Below are 19325 nucleotides of genomic sequence, written 5' to 3' on the forward strand. Positions count from 1 at the left end.
AAACAGACCCTTCAGCCCAACCCTGCGTGTGTTTTCTCCGAGATCTTCGGTTTCCTCTCACACTCCCACAGTCCAAAGACGTGCAGGTTTGTAGTTTAATTAGCTTGGTATGAATGTAAATTGTACCTAATGTGTGTATGATTGTGTTAGTGTGACCTAACATGGGCGTTAACATGGGGATCGCTGGTCGGTGCGGACTCAGTGGGTCGAAGGGCCTGTTTCTGTGCCGTAGCTCTAAACTTAAAAAAAACTAAATTCCACTATTTGCTTTCTTATTCTTTTTCAGTTATCATAAACGCACATCCTCTGACTATTGATTCTCCTGCCAATTGAAACAATTTCTCACCAACTGCCCTCTCAAGAGCTGTATAGTTTTGAAGATCTCTGTGACATCTCCCTTCATCTTCCTCGTCTCTGACAAAACTTCTTCCAGAATCTTATGGAATGAACTTGAATGGAAAATCGAAGGATTTGACATCTCCTTTCAAAACTTTCCGGTCATGTAATAATTTATAGTTTCCAGCAGGTGGATTAACTTACCTTTGCCCATTCATAGCATACAGGAAAGGAAAATGCTTTCAGTAAAAGATGATCTGATCACACAATTATGGAATTTAACCTGCAATTGATTGAGGAAACACACTTAACATTTTATGCAACCCTTTTCTCCAAAGTTATTTATCATGTCTCTGTTCAAACATTGATGCCTGAAGCAACAATGAATGCATTAGAGAATGCAAGATGCATAATACTGTCCTGATACTCTTCATATTCGATCACAACTAATACTTTTGTTCATTTTCATTCCTTGTGGTGTCTTATTTGTACTGTAACACTTGTTAATATTTGTATTTCTAATTCTGTCCTCTAGTTAAGAATAGAAGTGAATTGTGTGTTGCACTGCCTCAGATAATAAGCACCAGTTCAATATTTTATGTTGTATTTTGGCTAACACTCTGTCAAATTGACCATTAAGTGGGAGCAGTTACAGAGATTTGCAGATTGCTCTTTGCAGTATGTGGAGTCCTAATCCCAACACAATCTTCATGCTAGCATAGGATTTCATGGCAAGCTGGTTATGCTTTAATCAGGACTCCACTGTAATTAAGACTATTCTGACCTGCTCTCTCATCTACTAATCCAGCAATCGGGCAAAGGGCTTAAAATTGCTGCCAGTATCCAGTTACTTCAGTCTTAGCTCATGTTATTTCCTTTAATAAGTGGACTGCCTCGCATTTACCTCAGTAAATTGGGCTACTTTGTCTCTGAGCATTGGGGATGATGTTTGTGAGGCTTTTTGCAGTGTTTAGCTGCAATTACTTGTCGCAGCAAGATCTTCAGTTTCCTATTATCCATTAATAACCTCCAATGGGAGCCGTGACTGCAATTTACCTCCATTTGCCTGCCTTACAGCATCCACTAATGAAGGGTCGAGGTGTATTTTTCTCATTATTCTATGGCTGACTGCTCTCTGAGTTTGTCTCACCCTGTGACTATCTATGGTGCAAAGAATGTTATAAATTGGGAGCTGAATTTTTTGCAGTTAAATGTAGAAAGTATAGGGCATTTATTTTCTGCAAAAATATTGACAGTTCATTCAATTGATGGAAAACAATAGCAGCGATTATATTAAAGATAGACATAAAGTGCTGGAATAACGGCATCTCTGACGGAAAAAGGACAAGTGACATTTCGGGTCAGAAAATTATACTTTTGTGCAATATTAAAGGATAATATTTCAGAGCATTTAATAAGGCCGAAAGTTTGGACATGAGCTGGACCTAACATGGGCGTTAACAGAGGTAAATTTGTCCAAAGATGGCAATTATTGGGACTTCATGGAAAGCAGAGGAAAAAATACAAATACAAGCATTTTCGGGTATTTGGCTAAATATCTAGCAAAATAATTGCCTCAGTGGTTTGAAGAACACATATATGTTTCAAAACCTCTGTTCTTTTTTGAACCTGTCCCTTGCTATTGAGGATGCCCTGCTACCATTCTGATTTTGTTGGTTCTGAATAGACTTACAATAGGTGTATAGAATGGAAACAGGCCCAATGTGCCTATGCCGACCAAGATGCCCAATCTACGCTAGTCGCCCCTGCCTGTGTTTGACCCACATCCCTCCAAACCTTTCCTATCTATGTTCCAATCCAATGTGGAAGTCATGTACAGATGGGACGGGTGGGGGCTGAAGGGGCAGGTCAATGAGTACTTTATCTACTTGTTCCACTGCTTACCTCTGTGTACCACATCCCGAATGATTCAACCTCATCCTGAATAATCTTTCTTCATTTAGCCCAATTGTGGGCCTGAGATTCCTACGAGTTAGTTGGGGTGCTGCATTTTTGCAAGGTGGCTTTGAGTACAACCTTGAACCTTTCCTGTGCCACTTTGCCATCTCTTTCCACAACTGAGCTCAGAAAGAATGTTTCAGAAGTCTGCTGTTAGGCATACAAAAAATATAGCCTCCACAATGTAGCTTACTCAATGCTGCGATGTTTCGTCCAGAAGATTACACTGATTTCTATTTACTTGTCCTTACAGAGAATTTTGTGGAGAAAGAGTTGATGCCTTGATATGTCTGATGTAGACAGTCTAGGTCCACGCTTTCATCGGCCTAGGAAGATGAGGATATTCCATGGAATTTTAGACGAGCTGTCTTCATGAAGGGAGATATCTAACTGTGGTAAGTACAGAAGGACCTTCCTGCTGTCTGCTACAGGGAAATTCTCTAACACAGTCCTTTCATTGCATCCGCCTCGCGGTCACAGAGATGCTTCCTGATTCAGATTGATCCAGAGGCAAAGAGGACAGAGATCTTCACTGTGTGGTAACATCAAGAAAAGTGCAGGGAGCAGCACTAGACACAAATACAATAGATCTTATCAAAGCCTTTGTCTTTATTAATCAGTAGGGACTGTGAGGTGCCTTCCTCCAGTTCCATTGCACACGGAAATTCTTCTCTATTTTACCATGAAGATTTTTATCATGTATATTACTCAGAAGATTAACGGATATCTAATGAGAAACATGGTATGCTTGCTTTTGTAGGTCGGGGCATTGAGTATACGAGTCAGGAGGTCATGAAGCAGCTTTGTAGAACTGTGGTTTGGCTTCATTTGTAGTATTGTGTACAGTTCTAATCGCCCCAATTAAAGGAAGGATGGGGCGGCTTTAGAAAGGGTACAGAGGAGGTTTACCAGAATGATGCCTGGATTACGGGGTATTAGCTTCAGGGAGAGGTTGGACAGACTTGGATTATTTTCTCTGGAGCACCAGAGGTTGCAGAGAGACCTGAGAGCAGTCTATAAAATTCTGAGAGGCATTGATAGAGTAGACAGTCAGAATCCTTTTCCCACGATGGAAAAATGAAATACTCGAGGGCAGAGCTTTAAGGTGAGAGGAGCAAAGTTGAAAGGAGATGTTCAGCAGGCACGGAAATCGGTATCAAAACATGGGGCGGACCGGGGGGGAGCATAATATCTTGCCGGCCGCGCGCGCATGCGCACACTCACACACACACACACGTGAGGCTTCGGAGGCTTCAGTCGTGGGCCCTGTGGACGGTAATTAGTGACAAGTGCCGGCTGTCACCAAAAAAATCGCGTAAGTGGGACAGGCCCTTTAATTTCCCATTGAGTCTTCAGCTCCCACTAGTCGAGATGCAGGTGCTTTGTGATAAAAGTGATGAACGACTCGAATTGTTCTGCAGAACACTACTAATTAAACCCGACACAATACCTTACCAAGCTTGTAACGGGGGGGGGGGGGACGGGACCGTCTCACACCTCTGAAAACATGGAGGGGACACGTCTCCCCCCCCCCCCCCCCCCCCCCCCCCCCCGGGATTTCCGCCCCTGATGTTCAGGGCATGTTTTTTTTACACAGAGGGTGGTAAATGCCTGAAATGCACTGCTGGGGGTGGTTGTTGAAGCAGATACATTAGTGATATTTAAATTTTGGATAGGCACATGGGAATACAGGGAATGGACGGATATGGGTTATTTGAGGTAGATAATGGCATCATATTCAGCACAGACATTGTGGGCCGAAAGGCCTGTTCTTGTGCTACACTGTTCTATGTTCTATGGCATGCCACTCTCTTATAAAGTAAGTGAGTTTATTGGCCAAGTATTCACATACAAGGAATTTGCCTTGGTGCTCCGCCCACAAGTAACAACATGACGTACAGTGACAGTTACGAATGACTCAGAAAACACTAAACATTAATAATAATAAAACATTAATGATAAAACACCATTGATCAAGCATGTGAACCAACAAAATACTATAATGCTAAATGCTATAAATGCGACCTAATGCTATAATGCACTTGAACTCGAACGCATGTGGTGCCCTTCTCTTAGTTCTAATTATGGTTAAATGCATTTGTCCCAAACTTAGAAACTGTAAGTATGTCGAGTGGATTATAACGGGTTGTACAGTTTATCTTCTTCATTGTATGATCAGTGTTTCTTTTGTGATTAATGTTCTCACATATAGTATGTACAGATGCCACCCTGTGAAAGGCATTACTCACCCCTAAAATAGTCCAACATGTTTTGAAGTTTAAATAGTTGCTCATGCCATCTAGTCTGCATTACTGCCATCCACATCAGTAACCAAATACTTCCTTGTCAACTATTGCCTGAACTTCCATGAACTCGGTAGAAAGAGTGTGTTTCCTTGTGATGATTATTGGAGAAAATGCCAAAGGATTGCTTTATAATATTAAAAAATTCTCATCTTTGTTTTTAATTTAATTTCATTTGTAGTTGCCTGATCCCTGCCTTAATCCACGCCATGCACTATAATGGCGTCATCCCGTAAGACAAGCGTTCCCAACCTGGGGTAAATTTACCCCTAGGGGGTTAATTGCGTCTACCCAGGGGGTAGATTTGTTGATTCAGGATTTGTACATATTTTATCTCATTGACTGACTGTGTTTGTTTCTGGTATACCGGTATCTGTTCATCATTAGTTGTTCATAAATAAGTGAAATAACATTGTTATGTGCTATTAAAGTTGCCGGGGATAAACGGGACGAAAAAGGTTGTGAACCCCTGCTGTAAGAGATAGAGTCCGATCTCTGCAACCTGTGCTCTGCTAGACTCCAAAACCATCCTCTTCCATTTGTCTGGTTTTATTCAGTCACCTTTGCAGCCACGCATTATCTGCTCGTGAGCAAACTCGACCTAGTTTTTCAAGATGCTCCTAAAATATTACTTCTGACACAGTTTTGGTTTCCAGATCGAATAACTTATTATGTGAACCGGGATTTTAATTTGTTACATAATCCTCCTATGAAATTCCTTGGTGTGGTTCACTACATTAAAGATGTTGGTCTAAATTCCAAGATATTCAATACTAGGTATACAGTGGATTATTAACAGTAATGTAGATGGATTATAGACATGAAATTTGTTACAATATAAATTTTGAGTGGATTGCATAATTTATCGTGGATATATTATACACTGGGATAAGTGCAAGTAATTGAATGAATCATTTATTCATACTTGGTCTTTTGTAGAGTTAGCAACTGCAGTTGTGTGTTGGAATTGCATGGGAAAATGCAGGGATTCTAGCAAATTAAACACATGGATTTGGGTGTATTATAGATAGAGATTAATGGGATTATTAAACACATAAGGGATATTAATATAGAATCAGAGAAACATTGCATAGAAGGAGGTCATGTGGGCCTTTGTGTTCCTTGGACAACCAAAATGAACTGTTTGTTAGTCCCACTTCCCATCGCTTGATATATAACCTTGTAGGTTATACTTCCTCATGTACTCATTCTCGTGCTATTTAAATGACTCCTGTGCCCTTCAGGCAGTTAGAAGTAACCCATACCCATTGATTAGTGTGGGTGTCAAGGGTTATGGGGAGAAGGCAGGAGAATGGGGTTGAGAGGGAAAGATAGATCAGACATGATTGACTGGCAGAGTAGATTTGATGGGCCGAATGGTCTAATTCTGCTCCTATAGTTTATGAACCCAGCCAAATCTTCACTACTCATTGAGTGAAAATATTTTTTTCTAATTTTTCCTGAAACCTTTCTACCAATTGACCTATATTTGTTCCCGATAGTTATGACTCTCTCAGCTAAAGAAGATAGGTCCTTCCTATCCACATTATTTTGACCTCCCATAATTTTATGCTCCTGATCTCAATTTCTCCTCAGTCTACTTTGTCCCAAAAGGAAAAGAAAAAATCTTATTTGGTATCTATAATCTATCTGGTATCAGCGCTGGTGACATTCTGGTAAATCGACTCAGTATTTTTTCTAGTGCTATCAAATCTTTCCCATACATGGTGACCAGGTGTACCTTATGTTAGTGGATGAGTCTAAAATTGGTGGTATAGTGGACAGTAAAAAAAAGGTTATCTAAGATTATCACGGGATCCTGATCAACTGGGTTAATGGGCTGAAGAATAGTCGTTGAGGTTTAATTCAGATAAATGTGAAATGTTGCAATTTGGTACAATAAACCAGGGTGAATGGTGCAGGTACATAGGGGAGTGGTTACGTAATTACACAGGGTGCAGATACATAATTCCATAAAAGTGGTGACACAAGTAGGAAAGGTGGTGAAGAAAGTGTTTGACATGCTTGCCTTCATCGATCAGTATACTGAGTACCGAAGTTGGGACATCATGCTGCTGCTGAGCCAAATTTGGAGTGTGTCTACTGTTCTGCTTGTCCCTCTATGCCGTTATGCCGTTATTATGCCGTTAAAGTGGAAAGGGTGCAAAATAGATTTATGAGGATGTTACCGGATCTAACTGTGTAGTCGGACACGTTTCTGTGGGAGTGCATGGTCACAATCCCCTGCGATCAATAGTAGCCTTTCGGTCCACAGATCGAGAGGTCTTTGAGTTACATTTACCAATGCACCGAAGCCTTGATCTTTACAGAGGATTGCTGGCATCGATTTTTACCTCATAAAAATTTCATGGGAGTATTTTTGTGAATATAAACATGATATCCCAAGTGGAGAAAGTTTAAATCATGCATAGTTTGCTATTTTTTTAATGATATACTAATTTTATCGTGAGTTATTTTATAGGTCATGACTTTTCGATCCAAATTCTGTTCTTAAATTATTAATCTGTGCCATGCACCATAATGACATCATACTATAAGAGAAATACTGAGACTAAATGAAGACCACATTAGGAAAAGGGTGTATTGTCATGAAGAACTTTACCCATTTTCCTGATAGACAGGCCTTGTGTCCGAAATGATTCTACCCAACCATTTTAATCGGCAAATTTTGCTTCCTCATTATAAAAAAGCACATAAAAATGGCACATTGTGTCTATTTTCTAGATAAATGAATGACTCTGAATGCCCCATACTTTAAAAAATGTTAATTATTCAAAAATTATTAAAAGGCAACCATACTCTTAATTTTTCAAAATCATTAGTGTTAAGATATCTTTAAAAAATAAGGTCTGTTGAATATATTAGCAGTAAACTGAACTAATTATTAATTATTGGTCTCTAACATTATTTTCTCCACGGATATCAGTGGAGTTGTTCTAATTGCACATGGTCAGTGATCCCATCATGTAAGTGCTGGGAATTTTTAGGACAGGATTCAATCTGTCTCGTAATCCCAATTATTGCTATCAATATTGCAACATCTGGTCAACCATCTTTACCACCCCATTCCCAGATCTTTCTTAAACAAATCCCCCAACACATTCCCTCCACAATCTGGTTGCCTGTTTCGGCAACTTGAACACCCAGGATCGAAGAAGATTGCAAAAAGAGGTGAACGCTGCCCAGTCCATCACGGTTACTGACCTCCCCGCAATCGAATAGATCGTCACGAGTTGCTGTCTCAAAAATTGCAGCACCACCCTGGCCACGCTCTCTCATTTCACTCCTGGCATGGGGAAGAAGGTACAGGAGCATGAAAACTGTGATGCCCAGGTTCAGGAGCAGCTTGTTCTCTACAACCATTAGGCTATTAAACATGACAATCTCCAAATAGGCTCTGAGCTTTATAGATTTCAGGACATTATCTTTTTGCATTATTATTGTCTGTCTGTCTATTATTTTTGCACTTATTGTCTATTTATTTGTCTGTTTGATTTATATATATATATATATATATATATACTGAACTTTTTTTCTGTTGTTTTTGTTCTGTTGTTCTGTTGTTTTATTATGGGTTTTGCACTATACTCAGTTAACATATCTATTGTGCTGCTGCAAGTAAGAATTTAATTGTTCCGTTTTGGGACATTTGACAATTAAACACTCTTGACTCTTGACTACACTAAGTAGAAAGCCTACTTAACTACTAGAGTACCATGAGTCTCGCACACAATTGTATATCTGAGCTTCCTCATTGGGAATAGACACAAAATGCTGTTGTAACTCAGCAGGACAGGCAGCATCTCTGGAGAGAAGGAATGGGTGACGTTTCGGGTTGAGACCCTTCTTCACATCTTGACCTGAAACGTCACCCATTCCTTCCTCCAGAGATGTTGCCTGTCCCGCGGAGCTACTCCAGCATTTCGTGTCTATCTTCGGTGTAAACCAGCATCTGCAGTTCCTTCCTACACACTTCCTCATTGGGGTAAGGTACCTTCGATTTTCCAGCATCTGCAGTTCCTTCTTAAACACTCCTCATTGGGGTATTTATCTTCAGTGAACTAAGCCAAGTGTTTGCCATATTAGGTTTATGAGCCATAATTTGTGATTGAAGTATTTGATTTTCTTGTCTGTGTTGAAATGTTGAATTCAGGTTGTACAATTGTGAGAAATCTTCTCTCTCTGCCTCAGTTCAGCCCTTTTCCGCACCATGCACCTGAGTCAAGAACAATAATATCAAATGTTTCACCTGCTTATATGTTTTACCCCAGAATCGTGAGCCTGCTCTGTTGCTGCACCTGCAAATGTTTCACTCAATATATTGCTAAAGCAGGTGGCCCATTTATGTCTCAGCGATTTAATCTAATTTTGGTTGCCAGAACCAAACCGATGCATGATTTGGCTATATCATTTCCAGAGAAGTTTGCAATATTGACTTCCAAGCAGGGCCGGATTTAGATGAAGAGAGGCCCGAGGCTTCAGCCTATGAAGCCTAGTGGTAAATCCAGCTCTGCTTCCAAGCAATGTGTGCAAATCACACCAATACCCAATACCCTTGCACAGGGTGCACAAATATCAATTAATGGTAACGCCACTGAACTTCAGACTTTAAACTTTAAGGAAACAGCGCAGAAACAGGCCCTTCGTCCCACCGAGCCTGAACCGACCAGAAATCACCCTGTACACTAACGCTATCCTATATACTAGGGACAATTTACAATTTTACCGAAACCAATTAACCTACAAAACTGTAGGTCTTTGGAGTGTGATAGGAAACCAGAGCACCTATAGAAAACTCACACGATCACAGTGAGAATGTACAAACTCCGTACAGAGAGCACCCGTAGTCGGGATCGAACCCGTGTCTCTGACGCTGTAAGTCAGCGGCGCTGGCGCCAGCGTGCCGCCTCAAAGTCTGGATTGCTGTATTTAGATGCAGTGGAATTAGTTGCAGGGTGGGGTGGATGGTGGTGGAGTGGTTTGGGAGGGGCTGGTTGACAAAGAATTAGGCTGGATTCCTGTTCTCGGTGGTGGTGTGGAATTCCTGCTGGAATTCCTTGAGGGAATTAAGGGGAAATCTGGTTGGGGTTTCTGCCGTCGCCAAGGCGGAAGAAGTTGCTATTCCAGATCCCAACCTGTTTGTGGTGGGGTGATATTACGATGGGGTGACTGATCTGTGGCCGCAGCCTCCTTCAAATGACCCTGACGCAGTTAGAAACAAACACAGCGTAAAAACGAAGGGAAAAATAGATTAATGACACGCGCAGGAGCATGCAGTATTTTGAAAAAAAAATCGAGGTGGGATTTGAAGGCTGACATGCTGTTTGCCCACAGGACTTGGAAAAAAGCTCTTTAACAGTCATCTTTTGGCCTATGCAACCGGCCTAGATATCCTCCCTGAGTGAGATGTCATGCTAAAGGAACTAAAAAACTGTGTTGTGTTCTGTCCTGAATTAATGAGTGATAATTAGGTTCTGCTGCCCTTATTAAATCTGACAAGGAGGGAGATTTCATTGAGCTGGGCTGTGTGTGACTTCCCAGTGCTTCCAGACTGCATCCAGCTGCTTTAATAACTTCACTTTAATCCTCAGTAAACAAATGTTTGAGGGAGGTCCACTTGTTAATGTCTCTGGGTAATATTGCTCGCTGAAAACGACACCTGCGTTATATGGTTTTTGTTTAACACGGTTACTGAGGGGGCATTGCTATTTATTTTGGCAGACAACACACAGCTGCTCTTATATGCAGGAAAATGAAGCCAACAACTACTGAAGAATTCATACATGGACCATTCACCGAGCCGAAACATGTGCGTGCGTTTTCTTTCCTGCATATCTCCCTGCACCGACTCCCCATCCCCCACTTCTTGGCTGTAAAATTTCGAAAGCTGATATTCCTTCCCAGGCACTGTCACAAATAATTTGTTCTAGCTTCTCGATTTCAAGTTTCTCTCCATGCTGGGCAACAAACGGGAAGTGCACACCAAATTAATTGTGTTTGCATTACACATGTAATATTTCAGTGTGTTCCAAGCAGCTGCTGGAGTTTAAATTGGAAACAAGGCAGTGACACAGAAGGCAGCATTTGTGGCATGAATCTGCAACTTGTGTGTTTCTCTTCATTTAAGGTTGCAGATACTCGGGTCTCCCAGTATATTCCAGGGTGAGGTTGGACATAAGACTGGGTGCACTGGCAAATTTAAATGTTAGGATACCTCGAGGTACCATGCGGTGTGACTAATACATTTTGGACTGCCGTTAGTTGAGACTCATTGTCTTCAATAAAGGGTGTTCTGTTTAAAACCCGATGTCAGACAATTTGCCAATGTCAGTAGCAACATAAATAAACCAATCGGCACCAAACAGTGAGACAAACAAGTGATAAATGAACTGTCGGGGAGAGGTGAGGCTTGTGGTAAAAAACTAGCCATTAACATTGAATGCTAGAGCAGGCTGGATGGGCCAAAGCCTAATCTTGCATTCATTATTCCTTTCCCTTCCTCCCTCGCTTTCTCCCTCCCACCCTCCCTCTCTTCCATCCATCCCTCCCTCCCTCTATCCCTCCCTCCCTCTCTTTCTTTTCCTTTTCTCCTTCTAGCTTTCTTTTTCACTTACCCACTTCTGTTCTCTCTTTCATCTCTTCTCTTTTCTTCCACTTTAGTTCTCACTTACCATCATTCATACTTTCTTCCGCTCCTTTTCCATTGTTTGTTCCCACCTATCTTCATTAATTTCTTGCTTCGTAATTTTATGCTTCATCATCATATTTGATTGCATCATTGCAAAACAAAAACGTGTTGAAATTGTGCTCTTTGCATCCCTTTCATAATCTTACAAAATGCTTTGCAGCCAATAATATCCTTCTGAAGTCTTGTTGCTGTGACAATGGGAGAAGCTTTGCCCAGTTGCACACAAACTCCTAGCCAAAATAATGTGAAAATAATAAAATAATCCGTTTTAATGACGCCATTTTGAAGGCTCTGAGGAATAAATATTGCCCAGACAACTGGAGAAAACTTCACATTTTCTATTTCAGTTTCTTTTTTGTTCATCTGGGAGAACAGATTGGGTACGGGTTGCTGAATCATTTGTAAGATGGCACTGCCAGCTTTGTATTACACTCTTGGAAACGCACTGGCACATGAGCCAAGATTTTTTGTCCTCAAGTCTCTTGAATGGGCATGACAGTTAAAAAATGATCTTGGCAGTCTGAACATTGTATTGCAAAGAAGTTCTATATCTTGGATTTGACCCTGACGATAGACAATAGACAATAGGTGCAGGAGTTGGCCATTCGGCCCTTCGAGCCAGCACCGCCATTCAATGTGATCATGGCTGATCATCCCCAATCAGTACCCCATTCCTGCCTTCTCCCCATATCTCATGACTTGGCTATCTTTAAGAGCTCTATTTAACTCTCTCTTGAAAGCATCCAGAGAATTGGCCTCCACTGCCTTCTGAGGCAGAGAATTCCATAGGTTCACAACTCTCTGGGTGAAAACGTTTTTCCTCATCTCCGTTGTAAATGGCTTACCCCTTTATTCTTAAACTGTGGCCCCTGGTTCTGGGCTCCCCCAACATCGGGAACATGTTTCCTGTCTCTAGCTAGTCCAAACTCTCAATAACCTTATATGTTTCAATAAGATAACCTCTCATCCTTCTAAACTCCAGAGTATACAAGCCCAGCCGCTCCATTCTCTCAGCATATGACAGTCCCGTCATCCCGGGAATTGACCTTGTCAACCTACGCTGCACTCTCTCAATAGCAAGAATGTCCTTCCTCAAATTAGGGGACCAAAACTGCACACAATACTCCAGGTGTGGTCTCACTAGGGCCCTATAGAACTGCAGAAGGACCTCTTTGCTCCTATACTCAACTCCTCTTGTTAAAAGGCCAACATGCCATTCACTTTCATCACTGATCTGATGTCAACTATTCTATTTCAGTCTGAAGAAAGGACCGAACCCAAAATGTTGGTTATCCATGTTCACCAGAGATGCTCACAAAATGTTGGAGTAACTCAGCGGGACAGGCAGCATCTCTGGATAGAAGGAATGGGTGACGTTTTGGGTCGAGACCCTTTTTCGGACTGAGAGTCAGGGGAGAGAGACACAGAGATAAGGAAGTGTAAGGTGTGAAAACGAGGCATAGAGCTGGAGAGCAGGAGGAATCACGGAGGGAGAGCAGTGAGAGAGGGTGTTGCAGACATCTCGTTGGAGAGAGGAGGAGAACATCTTCAAAGTACGCATACCTTGAGGAGGTTTTGTGTTGCAGACCCTCTGAGTTACTCTAGCACTTTGCGGGGTTGTTTTGTCTTTGTTTTGTAAACTAGCATCTGCAGTTCCCTGTGTCTCAATTCTAATTTAGTGCTTGGAAGAATAACATATTTAGGCTCGTAGATAGTCACGAAAATTATTCACAATAACAACTTGCATTTATGCAGAGTCTCACTAATGAAAAAATCCTCAGTTATAATAAAATAAAAAAATGGCAGAAGGGCAATACCAGCACAGACAAAGAAAGCCTGGCCAAACTAGTCATTGTGAAGAACTATCTTATGGAAGACTGAATGGCAGAGGTTGTGAAAGTTGGTGTCCAGATAGGCCTGGCTACTGAAGACAGTCATTAGTGGCTGTTCAGTGGATCAGGAGGAACAGTGGGTCAATCCTGACCTTGTGAGCTGTCCGTGCGGAGTTTGCACATTGGCAGCGTAGAAGATGGATGACACGTGTGGCAGAAAACACGTGTTGCCGAAGATTCCAGCAGAAAAGTGTTGGAATAGTTGTCAATAGATGACAAAGGCGTGATTGAGAGTTTAAACAGAACTCAGGGTAAAGCAGTTGTCACAGAGTCATACATACAGCATGGACAACCGGTCCTTCAGACCTACTTGCCCATGCCAACCAAGATGCCGCATCTACGCGGGCCACACCTGCCCACTTGTGGCCCATACATCTCTACAACTTTCTTATCCATGTGTTTGCCCATGGAGTTGAGCCAGTTGATACATGAGTGGAAAAGGCAGTCACTGATGAAGAGGACGTGGGTCAGGAGACTGACCATCAGGTCAAATGTAACACCAAAGTTGCAAACAATATCTGGTGTGGATGCAACATTTCTAATTTCCGAGATGCATAAATAATTCTTCCCATTTTCAGGCAAGTGAATTTGTCATGAAATACCTGGTGACTCAGTTGCCAGAATTTGTCATGAAATATCTGGTGACTCAGTTGCCAGAATTTGTCATGAAATATCTGGTGACTCAGTTACCAGAATTTGAACAGACGAATATTAATTTCCAATATATCCGTTTTAGTATTAGAGACACAGAGTAGCAACAGGCCCTTCGGCCCACCGAGTCCACGTTGACCATTAATCATCCGTACACGAGTTCTATCCTACACACACTAGGGACAATTTGCAGAAGGCAATTAACCTACAAACCTGCACATCTATGTAATGTGGGAGGAAACCGGAGCACCAGGAGCAAACCCATATGGGCACACGTACAAACTCCGGACAGACAGCACCCGTAGTCAGGGTCAGGACCGGTCCTCTGGTGCTGTAAGGCAACAACCCTACCTCTGCGCCATTGTGCTGCCCTCTTCAGCGAATCTGATACTTTTGATTTATTTAGCTGGTCGTCTTCCACTAGGAAGTTACCTGTAATTTGTTTCATTCTGAATTGCTCTTTCTTATGGCAGAAGCTGCAAGTCCAGTCAATAGCAACTGACTTGGAGAAGTGCTGGTGTTTAAGCAAAAAGAGTTGCCAATGCTGCCCTCTGCTGCTGTCAGAATGAACATTCACCTTATAATTCTAAGGTAGACAAAAATGCTGGAGAAACTCAGCGGGCGAGGCTGCTTCTATGGAGCGAAGGAATAGGTGACGTTTCGGGTCAAGACTCTTCTTCAGATTCCATTCTTCATTATAAATTCCGCTGTCTTTTCCAGAAAACCAGAGATTGATACAAAATATTCCTTCACAGATTGTTTTTCAATGATTAGGGGAATCTCAATATTGTGTGAACATCATATATATTTGTGCACAGTCTCTTGCCCAGAGTAGGTGAATCGAGCACCAGAGGACAGAGGTTTAAGGTGAAGGGGAAATGAATTTATAGGAATCTGGGGGGTAACTTTGTCACACAAAGGGTGGTGGATGTATGGAACAAGCTGCCAGAGGAGGTAGTTGAGGCAGGTACTATCCCAACATTTAAGAAACATTTAGACAGATACATGGATAGGACAGGTTTGTAGGGATATGATCCAAACGCGGGCTGGTAGGACTAGTTTAGCTTGGATACATTGGCCTGCGTGGGCAAGTTGGGCCAAATGGCCTATTTCCACGCTGTATGATTCTATATATAATACTGAAATAACTTTCACCAGCATGGTGTGATCTGATTTTTCCCCAGCTCTCAATCTTCGATGTGGTAGTATGTCTGCTTCAGTGGAAAACAAAACAGGGAACTTATAAAAGGGTAGTATGATATTTCCCCTTGGAAAATAGGCTGGATTGATATTGGCTGTTACACATACACGAAGGCTCAGACTTGCTTCCCGTCTGCACGAGACCAAGAGTTGATAAAGTGACCTGCAAGTCGAAAAGATGTGAGACGTTTTGGTCAGCATTATTTAGTTGCCATTGATTTTGAAGGACAGCTTGGGATATTTCTAAAGGTTGCACACACTTATTTCCACAACGCAATTCTAAAAGCTGTTATTGAAAAGCAGTGATTGAGGAGATGACATTTAGAAAATCTGTACGGCAAAATGTTCTGCATTCACGTCAATTACTAAAATACATCGTGTAAAGGTCTCCGGCAATCGTCTTCATAGCAGTGAGAAGTTCTTGGGGAATTGAACCATTGGACTAATCTCAAGATGCCGACTGGCAAAGCAACAGAAATTAGATGGGAATACATTCACTTTAAATGGGAACTATGATGTTGTGCAGAATGTACATTGGTACTTGTGAGTTTCCCTCAGAATCCCAGGTTCTCCATTAGATTGGCATCTATATGCCTCTGAGAGAAATTTCATAAAAATAGTTTAGAGATAGAGAGAGGAAACAGGCCCTTTGGCCCACGGAGTCAGCATTGACCAGTAGGACATTAACATTATCCTACACACACTAGGGACAATTTACATTTATACCAAGCCTATTAACCTACACACTTGTACGTCTTTGGAGTGTGGGAGGAAACCGAAGATCTCGGCGAAAACCCACGTGGTCATGGGGAGAACGTACAAGCTCTGTCCAAACCACCCGTAGTTGGTACCGAACCCGTGTCTCTGGCGCTGAAAGCGCTGTCAGGCAGCAACTCTACCGCTGCGCCACCGTGCAGGATGGTTTCCACCAGCGGGATTCTGAATAATATAAATTGTTTTAGCAACAAACCAAAGATGTAGCAAACTGAACTCTCAAGAATTCAGAACAAATATTCTAAGATGGGTAACTGCTTTAAATCTCCATTTCTAGTTTAGTTTCGTTTGTTGTCACGTGTACCGAGTACAGTGAAAAGCTTTTTGTTGTGTGCTATCCAGCCACCGGAAAGACTATACATGATTACAATTGAGCCGTCCATTTTGTGCAGATACAGGATCAATGGAATAACATATATTGCAAGATAAAGTCCGGTAAAGTCTGATTAAAGATAGTCCGAGGGTCTCCAATGAGGTAGATGGCAGCTCATGACTGCCCTCTAGTTGTGGGTAGGATGGTTCAATTGCCTGATAATAGCTTTGGAGAAACTTGTCTCTGAATCTGGAGGTGTGTGTTTTCACACTTCCGTACCTCTTGCCTGATGGGAGAGGGGAGAAGAGGTAGTGAACGGGGTGAGACTGGTCCTTGATTATGCTGGCGGCCTTGCCGAGGGAGTGTGTAGTGTAGCTCGCGTCTATGGGAGGGAGGTTGGTTTGTGTGATGGTCTGGGCTGCATCCACAATCCTCTGCAATTTCTTGCGGTCTTGGATGGAGCTGTTCCCTCACCGGCTTTGCAGCTTTTTTCCAACCTTTACCGTGACTATCATTCATGTTAGGACTGGTGGTGAGAAGTGGCCAACACTGTAAGTATTCTGAATGGTCGTGAAGTGCAGCTGTGGGGCTTGGTGGAACATTTTTGATGCCTATTGCGTCGATTTTTAAGCATCCTTTAAGGTAAGGTAAACATTTGATCGGCTGGATATTTTTAGCAGTTCAGCAGTAGTGTTTACACGTACTAATCTAAGCAGATGTAGAGATATGCCCCTGTCCCACTTAGGAAACCTGAACGGAGACTTTGCGCCCCACCCAAGGTTTCCGTGCGGTTCCCGGCGGTTTTTGTCAGTCTCCCTACCTGCTTCCACTACCTGCAACCTCCGGCAACCACCTGCAACCTCCGGGAACCGCACGGAAACCTTGGGTGGGGCGCAAAGTCTCCAGAGGTTTCCGTTCAGGTTTCCTAAGTGGGACAGTGGCAATAATAGGGATTGAAAGCAGAAATGGTTCTGCACTGACCTCAGCTTTGTTCTGGAAAACAAACGTAGGGGCAATTAGTAGACCAAACACAATAAATTTACTTAAGAATGAGAACATAAAGGGGAGCAGGAGTTTGTTATTTGGTCTTTTAAACTTGTTCTGTCTTCAGTAAAGGGTCTGTCCTTGGCACGTAAATTACGTGACCTCATGGTCGCGTTGAGGCGCACGGGCATCGTATGGCCGCGCGGGGCCGGTCCCACTGAGAAGCGCGGAGGGGTATGTAGTTGTGCACGACATTGCGCGTGGCTCCGAAATTTTTGTAGCGAACTAAATCCTCTCGCGCCAACAAACCCGGGACTCTAGAGCTGTAATCAGCAATTCTCCCGCTACACCACTGTGACGCCCATGCTGTGTGGGTATACAGCATTGAACTTACTGTGGGATAGATGCATGCAGCGTACTTGTGGATGAGCTGATGTTAATACATGGTTTAGGAGACTGCCCAGAAGAGTGAATAATACAAGGGAATGGACGAAGGGTTCAGGTTTCAACTGGCTGTTCGCAGAGGAAGGTGCATGATACAGATGGAAGTTGATGGTCTTTCTGAAAGAGGAGATGAGGTCCAGAAACTCATCTTAGAGCCAAACAAGATGCTGAAGCTGAGAAGCATCTGACTGGCCTGAGTAGGCATGGGTAGAAATATGGTGCTGGAGTAACTCAGTGGCTCAGACAAGCATCTCTGGAGAAAAAGGATGGGTGATATTTCGGGTCGGGACCATGGCATGGGCCTGTAAGTTTGTAAGTCTGAAGAAGGGTCCCGAACCGAAATGCCACCATTTCCTTTTCTCCAGAGATGCTGTCTGACCTGACCCGCTGAGTTACTCCAGCTTTTTGTGTCTATCTTCATCCGTAATGCCATTGTTGGCCAGAGTATACATCTTATAATAATAATAATAATAATAAATTTTATTTAATGGGCGCCTTTCAGACATCTCAAGGACACCTTACAATACTTATGGTAGGTCTGTTGAAGTTGAAGTACTTCAATCGGCATTGGTTGGCTATAGGTAGGTGTGATTCATTTGAGACTGAAGAAAGACATTAAATGAGTGCAAAGGAGATCAGCATGCATGGTGACACAGTCTCCTCTGTTAGGTGCCGCCTGTCACCGGCAGGCAGGCAGGTCAGGGGAAGCCAACCCTCGGCGCGGTAAACATAGCCTGGATGTCAGAGAAACACTGACACTCTGGGCAGAGCTCCAGACAGAGCCAAGGCCCAAACAAGTAACAGCTGCATCCAATCAGCTGTGAATGGATTGGTTCACCTGAACCTCATCAGCCTGCTCCTTAAACACCAAGGCAATTGCTGGCAGAGGAGAAGGTGAAGAATATGAAGAAATAGGAAGAGAGAGGAAAGAAGAGGAAGAGGAAGAGGAAGGAGAGAAGAGGAAGAGCCAGAGAAAGAGAAAGGAAACGAGATAAAGAATAGGGAAGCTACATGAATAGCATCGTAAGATGATAGCCAACAGCATAGACAGATCCCTCGTCCTCTCCCTGCCCTCCCCCCCTCTCACCTCTCCGCGCCCGCTCCTCTCCTCTCACTCTCTCTTCTCTCCTCTTCTCTCCCTTCCGCGTCCTGCTCCTTACCCCCGCACCCAATAGAAAGAACCTAGATGTTGTGAAAAGAGAGGGATAAAAGATAAATGAAAGAAACCGAGGCTTCTCCCTGCTAGCTGCGTTGCCCTTTTAGCAGGTTTGAAGGAAGACTGTCGCACTAGGAGAAAGGCTCCTCTTTGAGGCCATGATTGACTGGGCGGGCAAGTGAGACTGCCAGTACCTCATCACTGCTCCTCCCCACCTCTTCCCCCCCCCCCCCCCCCCCCCCCCCCCACATGCAACAAGGGAGTGCGCCAATACTCGTGGTGCAAAGACTGAGTTACCGAAACAAACCCGATATCGCCAGTGCCTCCTCTTCAAAGCAGACTGAGCTGCGAGGACAAACCCGACAGCCAACATTCCTTCAAGGCATGGACCAAGTCGTCAGGACAAGCCTGAGACCACCAGTGCATCTGAGCTGCCAGGACAAGCCTGAGTCCACCAGCATCTTCTCCTGAGTCAAGAGTGAACTGCAGGGAAATCGCTGAGCCTCCTTCTTCGAGATTTGGACTGAGCTGCCGGGACAAGCCCGAGATTGCAGTTTATCCCCACCTTCACATTGATGATGAGGGACTGCGTACCCATGTGGAC

The sequence above is a fragment of the Amblyraja radiata genome, chromosome 39 (assembly GCF_010909765.2).
Source record: "Amblyraja radiata isolate CabotCenter1 chromosome 39, sAmbRad1.1.pri, whole genome shotgun sequence".
In the NCBI taxonomy this organism is placed as follows: domain Eukaryota; kingdom Metazoa; phylum Chordata; class Chondrichthyes; order Rajiformes; family Rajidae; genus Amblyraja; species Amblyraja radiata.